Consider the following 20779-nt stretch of genomic DNA (forward strand, 5'->3'; position numbering starts at 1 on the left):
GTGCAGTGCATGAAAACTAGTGGCTATCCTTAAATTGCCATTTGACTGTGCTGAGACTTTCCTTTCATGGAATCTACATGTTGTGTTTCTCTCTGCTAATATGCAACAAGTCTACTGTATCATTGTGCCTGCATGCGTGTGTGCGTGTGTGTGACAGGGTAGTCTGATGCAATGCAATGGAGGAGAAAATGCATAAGGTTTGGATCAGTCAATCCTTGTTTTAAATTCAGAATCTGCAGTATCCTTACTTGCCTGATGACTTTAAGTAAAATGTTTAGAATTAGGAGCCCATTGTATCAATTCTTAAATTGGGATAAACTAATAAAACATTAACAACAATAATAACCCACACGAAGTGAATCTTTTTCTGTGCCAGGAACTAGGTTACATACCTTACACATATTAACTCATGCAATCAGTACAACTCTATGTGTTTAAGTCCAAAATTGGTAGCAAACTTTGAGGTCGTGAAAGTTTCATTAGATAAGTTCGTGATGGTTGGCATGCTAATTACTTTCTTCAGTTCTGTAGTATCAGCAACTGGATGCACCAAAGAAAATGAGACTGACAATAGTTGAGATAAAAGCACACCAATAATACAATCCTCTTTGGAACTGCAGGTACTGAGTATGAATCAGGCTAGAGTTTTTAGATATTGCTATGGCTTGTGGTCCTTCAATGTTCTACCCATCTGGACATATATACAGTATATCCATGGTATTAAAATTTTATAAGGGGTGAGATAAGAAAAATGTCTAAAACTACTCCTTAGTAGTCCAATAATTATTTAAAAAAAAAAAAAAAACTTGAGGAAAAAGTAAACTTTAAACCATTCCTTTTCCCTTGCTTTGGCTTAAGACTTGCCCTTGAATTATATGATTTGACCGTTCTAGCTAATGAAGTCCATTCTGTTTAGGTGGTTCTTGAAGAGCTACCAATATGTTCTGACCTTTCGCTTTGCCATCGAGGAAATCAACCAGAATCCTCGCTTGCTCCCCAACCTATCCCTGGGTTTCCTTCTCTACAAGGCCCTTATCAGTGACCCCAAGACCTTGGAGAATGTCCTGTTTTGGCTCTCTGGAGAGAATCAGACTCTCCCTAATTACAACTGCCAGAGAGAGAGCAAATCTGTGGCCATGATTGTGGGAACCAAGTCAGCATTTTCAGGAGAGATTGGAAGCCTGCTGGAGCTCTACAAAAGCCCACAGGTATGTGGGTGGGTTGTGAGTTCTGGGGGGAGATGATCAGGTCCTCTGCAATACCGTTCCCTCCCTTCTGATCAAGGTAAAGGAGGAAGCAGGGTTTACAGATCCCTCCAGAGTTAAGCACAAACCCCAGGGGATTCCTCAGATTGTGAGATTATTATCTGCCGCAAAAAGAAAGAGGAAGGAGAAAAGACAGTGATATGGATATTCTGAGGCTCAGCCCATGTTGCAGCTCAGGGCCAATGCCTCCATGCCAGCACCTGGAAATGTAGACTGCTGACCAGCCCACAGCTGTATGCCTCATAGGAAATGACCACAGCAAAGAAAACTTCTCCATTCCTTGATATGACCCTTCAGGGAATATCATAGGCGAATGACTGACTGATGTGAGGATAAAAAAGCCAGGTTCTGTAGTCTAAATTTGGGGCAATAATGTAGGGCCCCAACAATTAGCTGAGATGCTGGTGCCACTGTCTTGTGGTTGAGCTCCTCCCTCTGCCCAATCCTGCCTTCCTCACTTCCCCACAGGTGTTATGTCCTGAGGGCGCCCCCCCTACCCTTTCCACATACAACTCTCCATCTCAGAGTCTCTTTTCAGGGACCCATTCAAATACAAGCAGCAATTGGGAGGAATTAAGGCCAAACAAGACAGCATTGGCCTAGGAGATTTCTGTTAGTGAAATATTATTTTTTAGAAATCAGACAGTGTATGTAATTGTATTCTTTAGGATAAACTATGTTATGCTGAGGTAACAAGTTAAACCCAAAGGATCAAGTGTTTAACACAGAAAATATTCCTTTTTTTCTTGGAGTTCATATCCAACAATGGTTGCTGGGATGAGAGGTCTCGGTTCCAAAGTACCATTGAGCAAGACTGGTGGAGACAACACCATCCTGCTGATGCACCATCTGAAACTCACAACTTCTTCAGTTGTCCCCTCAGGAGATGAAAAGTATATGGAGTACTTACAGATCCTCTTATACTTTGGCCTGGAAGTGAAACAATTGCTTAGATCTAGTCACATGTCACCTCTTGAAAGCAAAGAGGCTGGAAAATATGGTCTTCTGCTATTCCAGAAGGAGAACTGTGTAATGTCCGCAGTAGTTTCTTTCTCTTCAGCAAATATTCCATTAATTCCCCCTCCTACAGAGAGAATTCTTTCACTCCCTCCCCGGTGAAGACACCTGGAATCTCACTCCACTCAGAATCATGACCCTTTTTCTCTTCTTATTCAGGTCACGTATGGTCCTTTCGATCCTGTCTTGAGTAATAAAGACCAGTTCCCATTGCTCTATCAGATGGCCACCAAGGACAGCTCTCTGGCCCGTGGAATGATCTGGTTATTGCTGCATTTTTGTTGGAAGTGGGTGGCACTTTTGGTCTCAGAAGATACGAAAGGGGAGCAGTTCTTCTGGGACTTGAAAGCAGAGATGGTAAAGGAAGGTGTCTGTGTTGCCTTTACAGTAAAGCTCCATGTCAATAACAGAATACATAGACTAAGTGATTTGATGTTCATAGACAGCATCAGAGATTCATCTGCAAATGTGTATATAATGTGTGGTGATGCTGAGATGCTCACGATCCTAAGCATGGTGGGAGACTTATATTTAACCTTGGAGAAGGTGTGGATCATGGAAGGAAAATGGGATATTACTTTGTATAAGGCAGAGCACATGCTGAACTCTTTACCTGGAAGCTTCTCATTTTCACATAGGAATAGGGAAATCCCTGGTTTCAAACACTTTCTCAAGACAATTAACCCTTCCAAATACCCAGAGGACTTTTACTTCAGTAAATTCTGGTTTGACATTTTTGATTGCTCTCTTGATGGATCACGTTGTGGAGAAATCAGGAACTGCTTACCAAATGCTTCCTTAGAATTATTAGCAGAAAATATTGACATCAACACCTTGTCTGACTCCAGTTATCTCATCTATAATGCTGTATATGCCGTGGCTCTAGCCCTGCATGAAATGCTTCTGGTGAACACAGAAATGGGATCTATAGGAAATGTAGACGAACCTATGTTTCTCCCCTGGCAGGTAAACTCCTCCAGAAGCAGCATTTGTATTGTCTACCTGATGGCAGTAGGGGTGTTCTATTGAGGCACAACATGATGACCAGGCTTTCGAATCAAAGTCGATAAGATCAAGCAAAATGAATGGAGGGTCATTCACACTGGATATACTTAAATATATAATTGTTGAGTATCAATTTGGAAAACCCATGGAGGGAGGCTTCAGTTACAGACCACACAATTAGAAACTGTTATCAGAAAAAATTTCCTATGTCTGAACAAAAGATGTAAAATATAAACCAACAACAACTCATGTCAAAACATAGGAGTATCAAAATAGGTCAAATCTTTATTACTCCCTGGGATGTATACATTCCTATTCCTTATTATCTTGAAATGTCTCTGGGAAACGGACTTATTTTTTGAGCCATACCTGATGACACTCCAACAGGTACTTTCATGTATTTTTTTTCTTGCTAAACATCCAACATCATATGACCAGGGACTATGTTCACAATCTTATATGTAAAAACACACAAGATGCATGTAAGATTCCAGGACTACCCAGGTTAAAAATGGATTAGCCTGGGTGTTAAAATTCCTATATTTTCCTCTTTTTATTTTGTTTGCTATGCCCCTTTTAATGTATGATTATTAGCTTCCAGAAAGCCCTGAGAAAACTTTGTCAAGATTGCACCAAAATGCACGTGTAAGCCAAACTCTAGACAGTGTCATGATTGAATTTGATTAGTCTCCCATTGTTCTCATGGACAAGGGAAGAGTTCTCCCTTGAGCTCATGAGATGGTGAGTACACAAACACAGCTGAGCCTCTACCATAAAGAAAGCCTGAAGCTAAAGAGGTGGGAAAATAAGGATTGCTTGGTAGATAGGGGACTTCCATCTATAATTTGAATGTATTTCTCATTTTCCAATTATGCCTTTCATGTAGCTTCATCCATTTCTAAGGAATATCCAATTTACAAACTGCATTGGGGAGCATATATCCTTGGATGAGAAAAGAAACTCTACAGAACAGTATGATATCTTGAACTCCATAAATTTTCCTGCTGGTCTTGAGATGCTGGTTAAAGTAGAATTTATCTACAATAATCCACATGATCAAGGCTTGGTCATCCATGAAGAGATGATAGAATGGTCTGTTGGATTCAAGGAGGTACACCATCATTTCAAAGTTGGATGTATACATTATAGCCTTATCTGAACAGAGCCCTGAGGGAGATTGAATATGCTCACCTTTAACCCAGCACCACATTCACATTTTGAGTGTTGCTTCTTGACTCATTATGTAATCCTATTTTCACATATTCCAAGTTAATGCCCATAGGAAGAACAGGTTTATATATGCTATTTCTTTAAATTTGGTTTTATTCATTAAACTGTGGAGTGAGTACACTGAATGAGTTAATGGATTGACTTTTTAAATTTATATTTGGTTGTCCTCCATAAATACCACTCCTCAGTCAGTTTGTTGTACTGTAGTGGCTTGTGTGTTGCTGTGATGTGCTGGAAGCTATGCCATCAGTATTTCAAACACCAACAGGGTCACCCATGGTAGACAGATTTTAGTGGAGCTTCCAGAATAAGATAGACTAGGAAGAAGGACGTCCTCTGAAAAAGTTGACAGTGAAAACCTTATGAATAGCAGTGGCACACTGTCTGATATAGTGCCAGAAGATGAGTCCCTCAGATTGGAAGGCACTCAAAATATGACTGGGGAAAAGCTGCCTCCTCAAAGTAGAGTTGACCTTAATGACATGCATGGTGTCAAGCTTGAAGCACATTTATTTGCTGATTTGACATGACTCAAATAGAGAAGAAAAAGCTGCAAACATCCATTAAAAATCAGAATGTGGAATGTATGAAGTATGAATCAATAAAAATGAAAGTCATCAAAAATGAAATGGAACGCATAAAGATCAATATCCCAGGCATTAGTGAGCTGAAATGGGCTGGTATTGGCCATTTTGAATCAGATAATCACATGGTCTACTATGCCAGGAATGCCCAATTAAAGAAAAATGGTGTTACATTCATTGTCAAAAAGATAACTTCAAGATCTATTCTAAAGTACAATGCTGTTGGTGATGGGATAATATTGATATGCCTACAAGGATGACCAGTTAATAGGAATATTATTCAAATTTACGCACCCACCACTAATGCCAAAGATAAAGATATTGAAGATTTTAATCAACTTCTGCAGTCTGAAATTGATCAAACATGCAATCAAGAAGCATTCATAATTACAGGTGACTGGAATATGAAAGTTTGAAACAAAGAAGAAGGATCTGTAGTTGGAAAATATGGCCTTGGTGATAGAAGCGACGCTTGAGACCACATGATAGAATTTTGCAAGACAAACAACTTCTTCACTGCAAATACATTTTTTCACTAACATAAACGGTGACTATACACGTGGTCCTCACTGAATGGAATACACAGGAATCAAATCAACTACATCTGTGGAAAGAGATGATGGAGAAGCTCAATATCATCAGTTAGAACAAGGTCAGGGGCCAACTGTGGAACAGACCATCAATTGCTTATATGCAAGTTCAAGTAAAGTATTATAATGAAATATGTGAAGACCTATAGATAGAAAATCAAAAGGGAAGAACATGCTTGGCATTTCTCAAGCTGAAAGAACTGAAGACAAAAAATCAAGCGTCCAGTTGCAATATTGAAGGATTCTACAGGGAAAATATTGAACCCAGGAAGCATCAAAAGAAGATGGAATGAATACAGAGTCACTATAGCAAAAAGAATTGGTCAATGTTCAACCATTTCAGGAGGTAACATATGATCAAGAACCAATGATACTGAAGGAAGAGTTCCAAGCTGCACTGAAGGCATTGGTGAAAAAAAGACTCCAGGAATTGACAGAATACCAACGGAGATATTTCAGCAAATGGATGCAGTGCCAGAAGCGGTCATTTGCCTATGCCAAGAGATTTGGAAGACAGCTACCTGGCCAACCAAATGGAAGAGATCCATATTTGTACCCATTCCAAAGAAAGGTGATCCAACAGAGTACAGAAATCATCAAACAATATCATTAATATCACACAAAAGTAAATTTTGCTGAAGATCATTCAAAAGTGGTTGCAGTAGTACAGGGAAATGCCAGAAATTGAAGCTGAATTCAGAAAAGGACGTGGAACAAGGGATATCGTTGCTGATGTCAGACGGATCATGGCTGAAAGCGGAAAATTCCAGAAAGATATTTACCTATATTTTAATGACTATGAAAAAGCATTCAATTGTTTGCATCATAACAAATTATGGATAACATTGCATAGAATAGGAATTCTGGAATACTTAGTTGTGCTGATGAGGAACCTGTACATAGACCAAGAGGTAGTCGTTTGAACAGAACAAGGGGATACTGCGTGGTTTAAAGTCAAGAAAGGTGTGAGTCAGGGTTGTACCATTTCACCATACTTATTCAATCTGTATGTTGAGCAAATAATCCAAGAAGCTGGAATATATGAAGAACAACGCAGCATCAGGACTGGAGGAAAACTCATTAAAAACCTTTGATATGCAGATGACACAACCTTGCTTGCAGAAAATGAAGAGAACTTGAAACACTTACTGAGGAAGATTAAAGAATGCAGCCTTCAGTACGGATTACACCTCAACATAAAGAGAACAAAATTCCTCACAAGTAGATCAATGACCAACATCGTGATAAATGAAGAAAAGATTGACGTTGTCAAGGATTTACTTTTACCTGAATCCACAATCAATGTCCATGGAAGCAGCAGTCAAGAAATCAAATGACACTTTACATTGGGCAAATCTGCTGCAAAATGCCTGTTTATAGTGTTCAAAAGCAAAGATGTCACTTTGAGGACTAAAGTGCGCCTGACCCAAGCCGTGGTGTTTTCAATCACCTCATATGCACGTGAAAGCTGGACAATGAATAAGCAAGACTGAAGAATAACGATGCCTTTGAATTATGGTGTTGGTGAAGATGATTGAATATATCATGGACTTCCAGAAGAAGGAACAAATCTGTCTTGGAAGAAGTACATCCAGAATGCTCATTGAAACAAGGATGGCTAGACTTTGTATCACATATTTTGGATACATTAGGAGGAGGGACCAGTCACCGGAGAAGGACGTCATGCTTGGTAAATTTGAGGGTCAGTGAAAAAGAGGAAGACTCTCAACGAGAGAGATCGACACAGCGGCTGCCATGATTGTCTCAAGCATAACAATGATTGCAAAGATGGTGCAGGACCGAGCAGAATTTCCTTCTCTTGTACGTAGTGTAGCTATGAGTCGGAACTGACTCAACCGCACCTAACAACAACAAGTTCAAGTTGAAGCAGAAGAAAATTAGAGAAAGTCCACCAGAGCCAAAATATGACCTTGAGTATATCCCACCTGAATTTAGAGACCATCTCAGTAGTATATTTCACAGCCTTAACGCTAATGATCGAAGACCAGACAAGTTGTGGAAAGACATCAAGGACATCATATATGAAGAAAGCAAAAGGTTATTAAAAAGAGAGAAAAGACCAAAATGGATCTCAGCAGAGACTCTGAAAGTTGCTCTTAACATAGAGTAACTAAAGGGAATGGAAAATATAATGAAGTAAAAGAGCTAAATGGAAGATTTCAAAGGGTGACTCGAGAAGATAAAGTATCATAATGAAATGTGCAAAGACTTGGAGTTAGAAAACCAAAAAGGAAGCACACCCTCAGCATTTCTCACACTGAAAGAACTGAAGAAAAATTTCTAGCCTTGAGTTGCAATCTTGAAGGATTTTACAAGGAAAATATTAAATGATGCAGGGAGCATCAAAACAAGATGGAAGGAATACACAGTCTGGGTACCAAAAAGAATTGGTTGACGTTCAACCATTTCAGGAGGTAGCATATGATCAAAAACCAATGGAACTGAAGAGAAAAGTCCAAGCTGCACTAAAGGCATTGGCAAAAACAAGGCTTCCGGAATTGACGGAATACCAATTGAGATGTTTCAACAAACTGATGCAGCGCTGGATGTGCTCACTTGTCTATGCCAAGAAATTTGGAAGACAGCTTCCTGGCCAATCAAATGGAAGAGATCCATATTTATACCCATTCCAAAGAAAGATGATCCAACAGAGTACAGAAATCATCAAACAATATCATTAATATCACACACAAGTAAAATTTTGCTGAAGATCATTCAAAAGTGGTTGCAGCAGTGCATCAACAGGGAACTGCCAAAAATTCAAGCCGGATTCAAAAGAGGACGTGGAACCAGGGATATCATTGCTCATGTCAGATGGATCCTGGCTGAAAGCAGAGAATACCAGAAAGTTTACCTGTGTTTTATTGACTATTCAAGGACATTAGACTGTGTGGATCATATCAAACCATGGATAACATTGCGAAGAATGGGAATTCCAGAACACTTAATTGTGCTTATAAGGAACTTGTACACAGAGCAAGAAGCAGTTGTTCGAACAGAACAAGGGGATACTGCAAGGTTTAAACTCAGGCAAGGTGTGAGTCAGGGTTATATCCTTTCACCATACTTATTCAATTTGTATGCTGAGCAAATAATTCAAGAAGCTGGATTATATGAAGAAGAAAGCAGCATCAGGATTGGAGGAAGATTCATTAACATCCTGAAATATGCAGATGACACAACCTTGCTTGCTGAAAGTGAAGAGGACTTGAAGCACTTACTGAGAAAGATCAAAAACCACAGCCTTTAGTATGGATTACACCTCAATATAAAGAAAACAAAAACCCTCACAACTGGACCAATAAGCAACATCAAGATAAATGGAGAAAAGACTGAAGTTGTCAAGTATTTCATTTTACTTGGATCCACAATCAACACCCATGGGTGCTGTGGTCAGGAAATCAAAGGACATGTTGGATTGGGCAAATCTTGCTGCAAAAGACCTCTCTAAAGCGTTCAGAAGCAAAGAGGTCGCTTTGAGGACTATGGTGCTTCTGACCCAAGCCATGGTATTTTCAATCACCTCATATGCACGTGAAAGGTGGATAATAAATAAGAGTGAATAAAAATTGATGCCATTGAATTATGGTGTTGGTGAAGAATATTGACTATAACATGGACTACCAGAAGAAGGAACAAATTTGTCTTGAAAGAAGTACAACTAAAACGCTCCTTAGATACAAGGATGACAAAACTTCGTCTCATGAACTTTGGACATGTTGTCAGGAGGGAGTAGTCCCTGGAGAAGGACATCACGCTTGGCAAAGTAGAGGGTCAGAGAAAAAGAGGAAGACCCTCGACGGGATGGATTGACACAGTGGCTGCAACAATGGGCTCAAGCATAACAATTGTTTAGATGGCACAGGACAGGGCAGTGTTTCATTCTGTTGTATATAGGGTCGTTATGAGTCAGAACTGTCTCAATGGCCCCTAATAACAAGGTACCTACTATAGCATAGACAATCTGGCAAAAAATAGTATGAACAAATAATATTTTATGAATGGATACATAGGTAGACAGTTATGCCCCAAGGTGTGGAAGGGTGTAAGGGAGCATAATCACTGGCAGATACAGTTATGGTGGTGGATATTTATATGTACAGGACTGTAAGTGTTCCTCATGTATTAATACAGGCAATAGAGCACACAAGGGGCACAGTCAGGAAAACCTCTTAGACATAACCAAACACTTTACAGGATGAAGTTCCTAGTCTCAAAGGCAAAGGGGAACTTCTACATCAACTGGCACAACGTAGTTCACAAAGACAATGTTCTGCATCCTACTTTGCTGAAATATGGCAAGCAGCCATCTAAAATGCAACTATTGGTCTCTTCCAAACCGGAGCAAAGGAGAGTGAAAAAAAAAAACAAAGACTCCAGGGAACAATAACAATTAGTAGTCCAAAGGACAATAGACAACATGAACCACAGCATACACGACCCCAAGACCAGAAGAACTAGATGGTGCCCTGTTACCACTACTGGATGGGGTCACAACAGAGGGTCCCAGACAGAGTGGGAGAAAAATGTAAAACAAAAAATCAAATTCACAAAAAAGGCTAGACTTACTGGTCTGACCAGACTGGAGGAAACCTGAGACTATGGCCCTAAGACACTCTTCTGATCTGGAACTGAAGCCATCCTGGAGACCACCTTCCAGCCAAACAATAGACAAGCCCATAAAGTAAATAACAACACCCTAGAGGAACGTGCTCCTTAGAATGATCAGTTATACAAGATCAAAATGGTGACATTTGCCCAAAAACAAAGATGAGAAGGCAGGAAAGGGTAGAAAATCAGGACGAAAGGAAATGGGGAACCCACGGTGGAAATGGGGAGAGTGCGGACACATTGTGGGGAATGAAGCCAAGACCATGAAACTCTTTATGTACAAACTATAGAAGGGAAATCTAAATTGCTCGGTAAACTTTCACCTAATGCACAATAAACAAATAATAATAAAAACAAGTAAGATACTGCAACTGTAAACATAAACACACTAAATAACAGAGTCCCAAAATGTATGAAGGAAAAGCTGACATAATTGAAGGGGAAAAGAGACAGTTCAACAATAATAGTCAAAAACTTCAATACCTCACTCTCAATAATGGAAAAAACAACTGCACAGAAGACCAATAGGGAAGTAGAGACCTTGAACAGCACTATAAACCAACAAGCCCTAACAAACAGATATAGAACACTCCACTAAACAATAGCAGAACACATTCTTCTCCAGTGCACATGGAATATTCTCAAAAATACACGTGTGTCAGGTCACAAAACAAGCCTCAAAAAAATTTTTAAAAATTGAAATCATACAAAGTATCTTCTCTGACCATAATGGAATGAAACTAGAAATCAATAGTAAAAGGAAAACTGGAAAAATTACTAATATGTGGAAATTAAACAACACAAACACTCCCAACGGGTCAAAGAAGAAATTATGAATGACATAAGAAAATACTTTGAGACTAATGAAAATTAAAATACAACATATCAATATATATGTGTATGAATTGAATTGTGTCCCCCAAAAATATGTGCTGTAAATCCTAACTTCTATGCTTGTTATAATCCCATTTGGGAATCAGTTTTCTGTTATGTTAATGAGGCATGATTAGTGTAGGGTGTGTCTTGAGTCAATCTCTTACAAGAAATAAAAGGATCCGATTAGGCTAACAGAAATGGGGGAAGACAGGTGCCAAACCACACAAAGATGGCCCAGGAGCAGAAGCTCAGAAGAGACAAGGACCTTCCTCCAGAGCCAACAAAGACAGAAAGTGTTCCTCTAGAAACAGAGCCCTGAATTTGAACTTCTAGCCCTCTAAACTAAGAAAATTAATTTCTGTTTCTTAAAGCCATGGACTTATGGTATTTCTGTTATTGCAGCACGAGATAACTAAAACAAAATTTGGTACTGAGAGTGGGTTGCTGCTTTAAAAGATACCTAAAATGTGGAATTGGTTTTTGAATTGGGTAGAGGGTAGAGGCTGAAACAGTTTTAAGTGCCTAATAGTAAATGCCTAGATTGCCTTGAAGAGACTGTTGGTAGAATTATGGACATCAAAGGTGATTCTGATGAGGGCTTACAAGGAAGTGAAGAGAGCTATACAGAAAGTCTCTAACATCTTAGAGAATACTTATGGTACCAGCGACAGAATGTTTCTAGAAATGTGGATGTTAAATGTGCTTCTGGTGAGGTGTTAAAATAAAATAACAAACATGTGATTGGACAACGGAAGAAGGGCGATGCTTTTTATGCAGTGGCAAAGAACTTGTCTCAGTTATGTTCAAATATTTGGTGGAAAATAGAACTTACAAGTGATGAACTTGAATATCTGGCTGATGAGACTTCTAAGAAAGTTTTTTTTAATTCTTTTTTTTTTTTTTATTGTGCAATAGGTGAAAGTTTAAAAAGCAAATTAGATTCCCATTCTATAGTTTGTACATAAAGAGTTTCATGGCCTTGGTATCATTTCCCACAATGTGTCCACACTCTCCACATTTCCACCCTGGGTTCCCTGTCTCCTTTCGTCCTGTTTTTCTACCACTACCTGCCTTCTCATTTTTGCTTTTGGGCAAATATTGCCTTTTTGATATGGTATAATTGTTCTAAGAAGCAGTTTCCTCTTAAGTGTTATTGTTTATTTTATGGGCTTGTCTATTGTTTGGCTGGAAGTTGATCTCTGGGAATGGCTTCTGTTCTAGGTTGGAAAAGTGTCTTAGGGCTATAGTCTTGGGGATTCCTCCAGTCTCCATCAGACCAGTAAGTCTGGCCTTTTTTGTGAATTTGATTTTTTGTTCTACATTTTTCTCCCACTCTGTCCGGGACTCTCTGTTGTGATCCCAGTCAGAGCAACTGATAGTGGTAGCCAGGCACAATCTAGTTCTTCTGGTCTTGGAGTCGTGTAAGCTGTGGTTTATGTTGTCCATTAGTCCTTTGGACTAATTGTTCCCTTGAGTCTTTGGTTTTTTTCACTCTCCTTTGCTCTGGACTGTAAGAGATCAATAGACGCATCTTAGGTGGCTGCTTGCAAGCTTTTAAGACCCCTGATGCTACTCAGCAAAGTAGGATGCAGAACATTGTCTTTATGAACCATGTTGTGCTAATTAACGTAGATGTCCTCCAAGTCTATGGTCCTTTGTCTTGGAGCCTAGGAACTTCATCCTGTGAGGTGTTTGATTATGTCTAAGAGGTTTTCCTGGTTGTGCCCTTTGTGTGATCTATTGTCTATATTATTATATGAGGAGAACCTACAGTCCTGTATGTAGAAATATCCACCACCAAAACTGTATCTGTGAGGGGACGTGCTTCCTTACACCCTCCCACACCTCTTGGCATATCTGTCTACATATCCATTTGTAAATTATTGTTTGTTAATACCAGCATTACAGAATTGTCTATGCTATTGTAGTTTAACCGTAGTTGTCCTTTATTTTTGCTTTCCTCTCAGTGTCCTCTCTTGCCTTGGTCATGTTGTGCTGACTTCTCTCACACTGGGTATTGCCTTTCCCTTCATAGTATTGACTCAATTGCAGTGTGTTTGGATGTTTTCTTTTTTTTTTTTTTTTTTTTTAATTTCCTTGTTGAGTCTCTCATTTTGTTTCTTTTTTTGTTTCTAGCTGTTTGATAGTTTTCCCTCCCTCCTCCTCCCGTCCCTGGTAACCATCAAAGAATTTTATTATTCTGTGTGCAATCCTTTTGTGGAGCCCTAGTGGCACAGTGTTTAAGAGCTGGCTGCTAGCCAAAATGTCAGCAGTTTGAATCCACCAGCTGCTCCTTGGAAACCCTATGGGGCAGTTCTACTCTGTCCTACAGAGTCGCTATGAGTTGGAATCGACTCAATGGCAATGAGTAATCCTTTTGTTGTTACTTTATAATACTGATCTTATACAATATTTGTCCTTTTGTAATTGACTTATTTCACTCAGCATAATGTCCTCCAAATTCATCCATGTTGTGAGATGTTTCACAGATTCATCATCATTGCCTAGTATTACATTGTGTTATGTACCACAGTTTGTTAATCCATTCATCTGTTGAGGGACACTTAGATTGTTTCCATGTTTTGACTATTGTGAATAATGCTGCAATGAACATGGGTGTGCATATTTCTATTCAAGTCCCTGGTCTTATTTCTTTAAGTATATACCTAGGAGTGGGATTGCTGGATCATGTGATATTTATATTTCTAGCTTTTGAAGAAGTGCAATTCCATTTTACATAATGGTTGTACTGTTTTACATTCCTACCAGTAGTGTATAAGAGTTCCTATCTCCTCACAACATTGCCAGCATTTGTTATTTTCTGTTTTTTTGATTAGTGTCAGTAATGTTGGGGTGAGATGGTATCTAAATGTAGTTTTGATATGCATCTCTCTAATTGGAATGACTCAAAATGAGAAAAAACAGCTGCAAACATCCATTAATAATCGGAATGTAGAGTACCAGAAGGCAACATCACGGAGCTCCCAACAGGAGACAGAGCATCTGGTAACCAAGGATACATGCTTTCCCACCCCACCCCCCACCTTCTTCCCTCTATGCAGCAACAGCTGCTTTCCAACAGGCCATGGTCACCCACCTGGAGAGACACCAGCTCACTGTCACTGGGATTTGCCCCACCTCCACTGGCCTGCTCCTTTAGGGCCATTTTTTCTGTTCAATTTTGTTTTTGTTTCTTCTCTCTCTTTCTCACTTCCTTCCTTTCCTTTCTCCCACCCAGCTAGCCACGTGTGCCATTTCCACCTCTTCTTGATGAGCTGTGCCACATAGTTCAGCTAGAGATTCACCAGCACACAGCTTCCACACATCTGCACCGCCACACCTGCAGGCTCCATCAGTGCTATTTTTTCTTCAGCTTCTTATCTCTCTCTCCCTTCCATCCTTTCCTTTCTACCACCCAGTTAGCCGTGTGTGCCATCTCTGCCCTTCTTGATTGGCTGTGCCACACTGCTCAGCTAGAGAATCAGTCAGCTCAGCAGACGACTTCCCTATGTCCCCACCACCACACCAGTAGGCTCCATCAGTGCCATGTTTTTCCAATTTCTTATCTCTCCCTTCCTGCCTTTCCTTTATCCAGTCCACCTAGCCCCATGTGCCATCCCTGCCCCTTCTTTATGGGCTGTGCCACACCACTCAGCTAGAGAGCCAATGATACACGACCTCTCTGGGTCTGTGCCGTCCCAGCAAAATCTTTGGAACACAGCAAAGGCAGTGCTCAGAGGCCAATTTATAGCAATAGATGCACACATTAAAAAAGAAGAAAGAGACTAAATCAAAACATTATCCACACAACTCAAACAAATAGAGTAAGAATAGCAAAAGAAAACCACAACCACCAGAAGAAAGGAAATAATAAAGATCAGAGAAGAAATAAATGAAATAGAGAATAGAAAAACAATAGAAAGAATCAATAAAACCAAAAGTTGGTTATTTGAAAGGATCGACAAAATCAACAAACCGTTGGCCAAATTGACAAAAGAAAAACAGGAAAGGACTTAAATAACCCAAATAAGAAACGAAATAGGGGACATTACGACAGACCCAACTGAAATAAAAAGGATCATAACAGAGTACTATGAAAAACTATACTCTGGCAAATCTGAAAACCTAGAGGAAGTTGCTAGAAACACACTACCTAACAAATTGTCACAAATTGATGTTGAAAATCTGAACAGACCAATAACAAGAGAAGAGATTGAAAAGGTAATTTAAAAAAAAAAACTCATAACAAAAAAATAATAAAAAATAAAAAAACCCCGGCTCAAATGGCTTCACTGAAGAATTCTACCAAATATTCAGAGAATAGTTTGCACCAGTACTATTTAAACTATTTCAAAACACAGAAAAGGAAGGGATACTTCTGAATTCATTCTATGAAGTCAGCATCACACTGATATCAAAATGAGGCAAATACACCAGAAAAAGCAAAAATTATAGACCAATATCTCTCATGAGAAAACCCTGGTGGTGTAGTGGTTAAGAGCTATGGCTGTTAACCAAAAGGTCGGCAGTTCGAATCCACCAGGCACTCCTTGGAAACCCTATGGGACAGTTCTACTCCGTCCTATAGGGTTGCTATGAGTCAGAATCAACACGACAGCAATGGGTTTGGGGTTTTTTTGTTGTTGTTGTTTATCTCTCATGAACAGAGATGCAAAAATTCTCAACAAAATGCTAGTCAATAGAATCCAGCATCATATCAAAAAAATAATACACCATGACTAAGTGGGATTCATACCAGGTATGCAAGGACAGTTCAACATTAGAAAATCATCAAAGTTATCCACCACATAAATAAAACAAAAGAAAAGAATCACATGATCATCTCAATCGACCTAGAAAAGGCATTTGATAAAGACCAACACCTATTCCTGATAAAAATTCTGAATAAAATAAGTATAGAAGGGAAATTTCTCAAAATAATAAAAAGCATCTATACAAAACAAACGGCCAACATGATTCTTAAAGGAGAGAGGCTGAAAACATTCCCATTAGAGCAGACAGAAGACAAGGATGCCTTTTATAACCACTCCTATTTAACATTGTGCTGGAAGTCTTAGCTAGAGCAATAAGCAAGAAAAAGAAATAAAGGGCATCCATATTGGTACAGAAGAAGTAAGACTGTCCCTATTTGTGGATGATATGATACAATATGATACATAAAGAACCCAAAATATGCCACAAGAAAGCTGTTGGAACTAATAGAAAGATTCAGCAGAGTAGCAGGATACAAGATAAACATACAAAAGTCTGTTGGATTCCTATACACCAATAAAGAGAATTACAAAAGGAAAGCAGGAAAGCAATATCATTTATAATAGCACCCCCCAAAAAAGAAAACTTGGGAATAAATCTAACCAAGGACATAAAAGACCTATACAAAGAAAACTACAAAACACTACCGCAATAACCAAAAGAGACCTACATAAATGGAAAAACATACCATGCTTATGCATAGGTAGACTCAACATTGTGAAAATGTCAATTCTACCCAAAGCAATCTACAAATACAATGCAATCCCGATCCAAATACCAACAGCATTCTTTAAAGAGATGGAAAAACTAATCATTAGCTTTATATGGAAAGGAAAGAGGCCCCAGATAAGTAAAGAACTATTGGAGAAGAATAATAAAGTAGGAGGACTCACACTAACTGATCTCAGAACCTACTACACAGGTACGGTAGTCAAAACAGCCTGGTACTGGTACAATGACAGACACATTGACCAATGGAACAGAGTCAAGAACCTAGATATAAATCCATCCACCTATGGTCACCTGATCTTTGACAAAGGCCCAAAGGCCATTAAATTGGGGAAAAGACAGTCTTTTAAAAAATGCTGCTGGCAAAACTAGATGTCTATTTGCAAAAAAATGTAACTGGACCCATACCTGACACCAAGCATAAAACTAGTTCAAAATGGATCAAAGACCTTAATATAAAACCAAAAACTATAAATATCATAGAAGAAAAAATAGGGTCAATGCTAGAGGCCCTAATACATGACATAAACAGGATACAAAACATAACTAACAATACACAAACACCAGAAGTTAAGCTAGATAACTAAGATCTTCTAAAAACTAAACGTCAAAAGACTTCACCAAAAGAGTGAAAAGAGAACCTACAGACTGGGAAAAAGTTTTTTGCCTATGACAGATCCGACAAAGTTCTAATATCTAAAATCTATAGGAAAATCCAACACTTCTACAACAAAAAGACAAATAATCCAATTAAAAAATGGGGAAAGGATATGACCAGACACTTCTCAAAAGAAGATCTTTAAGGAGCTAACAGACACATGAGGAAATGCTCAAGATCATTAGCCATCAGAGAAATGCAAATCAAAACTACAATGAAATACCATCTCACCCCAACATTACTGGCACGTATCAAAAAATCAGGAAATAACAAACGTTGGAGAGGTTGCATGGAGCTTGGAACACTTATGCACTGATGGTGGGAATGTAAAATGGTACAACTATTTTGGAAGACAATATGGCACTTCTTTGAAAAGCTTCTTGTTCTTGTTAGGTGCCGACGAGTTAGTTCTGACTCATAGCCACCCTATGTATAACAGAACGAAACACTGCCCGGTCCTACGCCATCCTCACAATCGTTGTTATGCTTGAGCCCATTGTTGCAACCACTGTGTCAATCCATCTCTTTGAAGGTCTTCCTCATTTTTGCTGACCCTCTACTTTACCAAGCATGATATCTTCTCCAGGGACGGATCCCTCCTGATAACACATACAAAGTATGTGACATGTAGTCTTGCCATCCGTACTTCTGAAGAGCATTCTGATCGTACTTCTTCCAAGACAGATTTGTTCATTCTTTTGGCAGTCCATGATATATTCAATGTTCTTAACCAACACAACAATTCAAAGACATCAATTCTTCTTCAGTCTTCCTTATTCATTGTCCAGCTTTCCATGCATATGAGATGATTGAAAACACCATGGCTTGGGTCAGGCGCACCTTAGTCTTTAAGGTGACATTTTTGGTTTTGATCACTTTAAAGAAGCCTTTTGCAGCTGATTTGCCCAATGAAGTGCATCTTTTGATTTCTTGACTGCTGCTTCCATGGGTGTTGATTGTGGATCCAAGTAAATTGAAATCCTTGACAACTTAAATCTTTTCTCCATTTATCATGATGTCACTTATCGGTTCAGTGGTGAGGATTTTTGTTTTCTTTATGTTGAGGTGTAATCCATACCGAAGGCTGTGGTCTTTGATCTTCATTAGCAAGTGCTTCAAATCCTCCCCACTTTCAGCAAGCAAAGTTGTGTCATCTGCATAACGCAGGTTGTTAATGAGTCTTCCTCCAATCTTGATGTCCATTCTTCAAAGAATCCAGCTTCTCAGATTATTTGCTCAGCATACAGATTGAATAGGCATGGTGAAAGGATACAACCCTGACACACGTCTTTCTTGATTTTACGCCACGCAGTATCCCCTTGTTCTGTTCAAACAACTGCCTCTTGATCTACGTACAGGCTCCTCATGAGTACAATTAAGTGTTCTGGAATTCCTATTCTTCGAAATGTTATCCATAATTTGTTATGATCCACACAGTCGAATACCTTTGCATAGTCAATAAAACACAGCTAAACATCTTTCTGGTATTCTCTGATTTCAGCCAACATCCATCTGACATCACAATGATATCCCTGGTTCCATGTTATCTTCTGAATCTGGTTTGAATTTCTGGCAGTTCCCTGTCAATACACTGCTGCAGCTGCTTTTGAATGATCTTCAGTAAAATTTTACTTGCATATGATATTAATGATACTGTTCGATAATTTTCGAATTCAGTTGGATCATCTTTCTTGGGAATAGGCATAAATATGGATCTCTTCCAATCGGCTGGCCAGGTAGCTGTCTTCCAAATTTCTTGGCATATATGAGTGAGCACTTCCAATGCTGCATCCGTTTGTGGAAACATCTCAGTTGGGTATTCCGTCAATTCCTGGAGCCTTGTTTTTTGCCAATGCCTCCAGTGCAGCTTGGACTTCTTCCCTCAGTACCATTAGTTCCTGATCATATGTTACCTACTGAAATAGTTGAACATCGACCAATTCTTTTCGATATAGTGACCCTGTGTATTCCTTCCATCTTCTTTTGATGCTTCCTGCATCGTTTACTGTTTTCCCCGCGGAATCCTTCAATATTGCAAATCGAGACTTGAATTTTTTCTTCAGTTCTTTCAGCTTGAGGAATGCTGAGCATGTTCTTTTCTTTTGATTTTTTATCTCCTGCTCTTTGCCCATGCCATTATAATACTTTATTTTGTCTTCTCGAGCAGCCCTTTGAAATCTTCTGTTTAGCTCTTTTACATCATCATTCCTCATTTTGCTTTAGCTACTCGACGTTCCAGAGCAAGTTTCACAGTTTCTTTTGACATCCATTCTGGTCTTTTCTTCCTGTCTTCTTAATGACTTCTTGCTTTCTTCATGTATGATGTCCTTGATGTCATTCCACAACGCATCTGGTCTTCGGTCATTATTGTTCAGTGTATCAAATCTATTCTCGAAATGTTGGTCAAAAAGGGCATTTGCAATGAAGTCCTTGGTCTTGCAAAATTCTGTCATGCTATCTCCAGCATCATTTCTATCACTAAGGTCATATTTTCCAACTACTGATCCTTCCCAGGATAGTAGACTGTATGGTTCTCTGATTCAAAATGGCCAATACCAGTCCACTTCAGCTCACTAATGCCTAAGATAAGGATGTTTATGCATGACGGGTGACCCTGCTGGTATTTGAATACTGGTGGCATAGCTTCCAGCATCGCAGCAACACGCAAGCCTCCACAGTACAACAAACTGACAGATGCATGGGGAAAAAAGCTAGAAATAGAAATTGCTGATCCAGCAATCCCACTCAGAGGAATATATCCTAGAGATATAAGAGCCATCACATGAATAGGCATATGTACACCCGTATTCATTGCAGCATTTTTCACAATAGCAAAAAGATGGGAACAACATAAGTGCCCACCAACAGATGAATAGATAAAAAAAAAAAAACTATGGTACATACACACAATAGAATACTCTGAGACGATAAAGAACAATTATGAATCTGTGAAGCGTCTCACAACATGGATGAATCTGGAAGGCATTATGCTGAGTGAAATGAGTCAATCACAAAAGGAGAAATATTGTATGAGACCACTACTATAAAAACTCATGAAAAGGTTTACACACAAAAAGAAACAATCTTTAAGGGTTGTGAGGGAGAGGAAGGGCAGGGAGGCAAAAACACTAAATAACAATAGATAAGTGGTAACTTTGATGAAGGCGAAACAGTACACCATACTGGGGAAACCAGCACAACTTGACCAAGACAAGGTCATGGAAGCTTCGTAGACACATCCAAACTCCCTGAGGGACGGAATTACTGGGCTGAGGGCTGGGGACCGTGGTATCAGGGGATATCTAGCTCTATTGGCATAACACAGTTTATAAAGAAAATAGTCTACATCCTACTTTTTGAGTAGTGTCTAGGGTCTTCAAAGGTTGTGAGCAGCCACCTAAGATACTCCATTGGTCCCAC

The 20779-nt window shown here is 39.2% G+C and overlaps 1 pseudogene; it reads left to right on the forward strand.

Annotated features, from left to right (window-relative positions):
* The first annotated feature begins 896 nt into the window (after positions 1 to 896).
* LOC101359631 (vomeronasal type-2 receptor 116-like) overlaps positions 897 to 20779 on the forward strand; it is a 72311-nt pseudogene continuing 52428 nt past the window's right edge.

Source organism: Trichechus manatus, unplaced genomic scaffold, assembly GCF_000243295.1.
Source record: "Trichechus manatus latirostris isolate Lorelei unplaced genomic scaffold, TriManLat1.0 scaffold00057, whole genome shotgun sequence".
Lineage (NCBI taxonomy): Eukaryota > Metazoa > Chordata > Mammalia > Sirenia > Trichechidae > Trichechus > Trichechus manatus.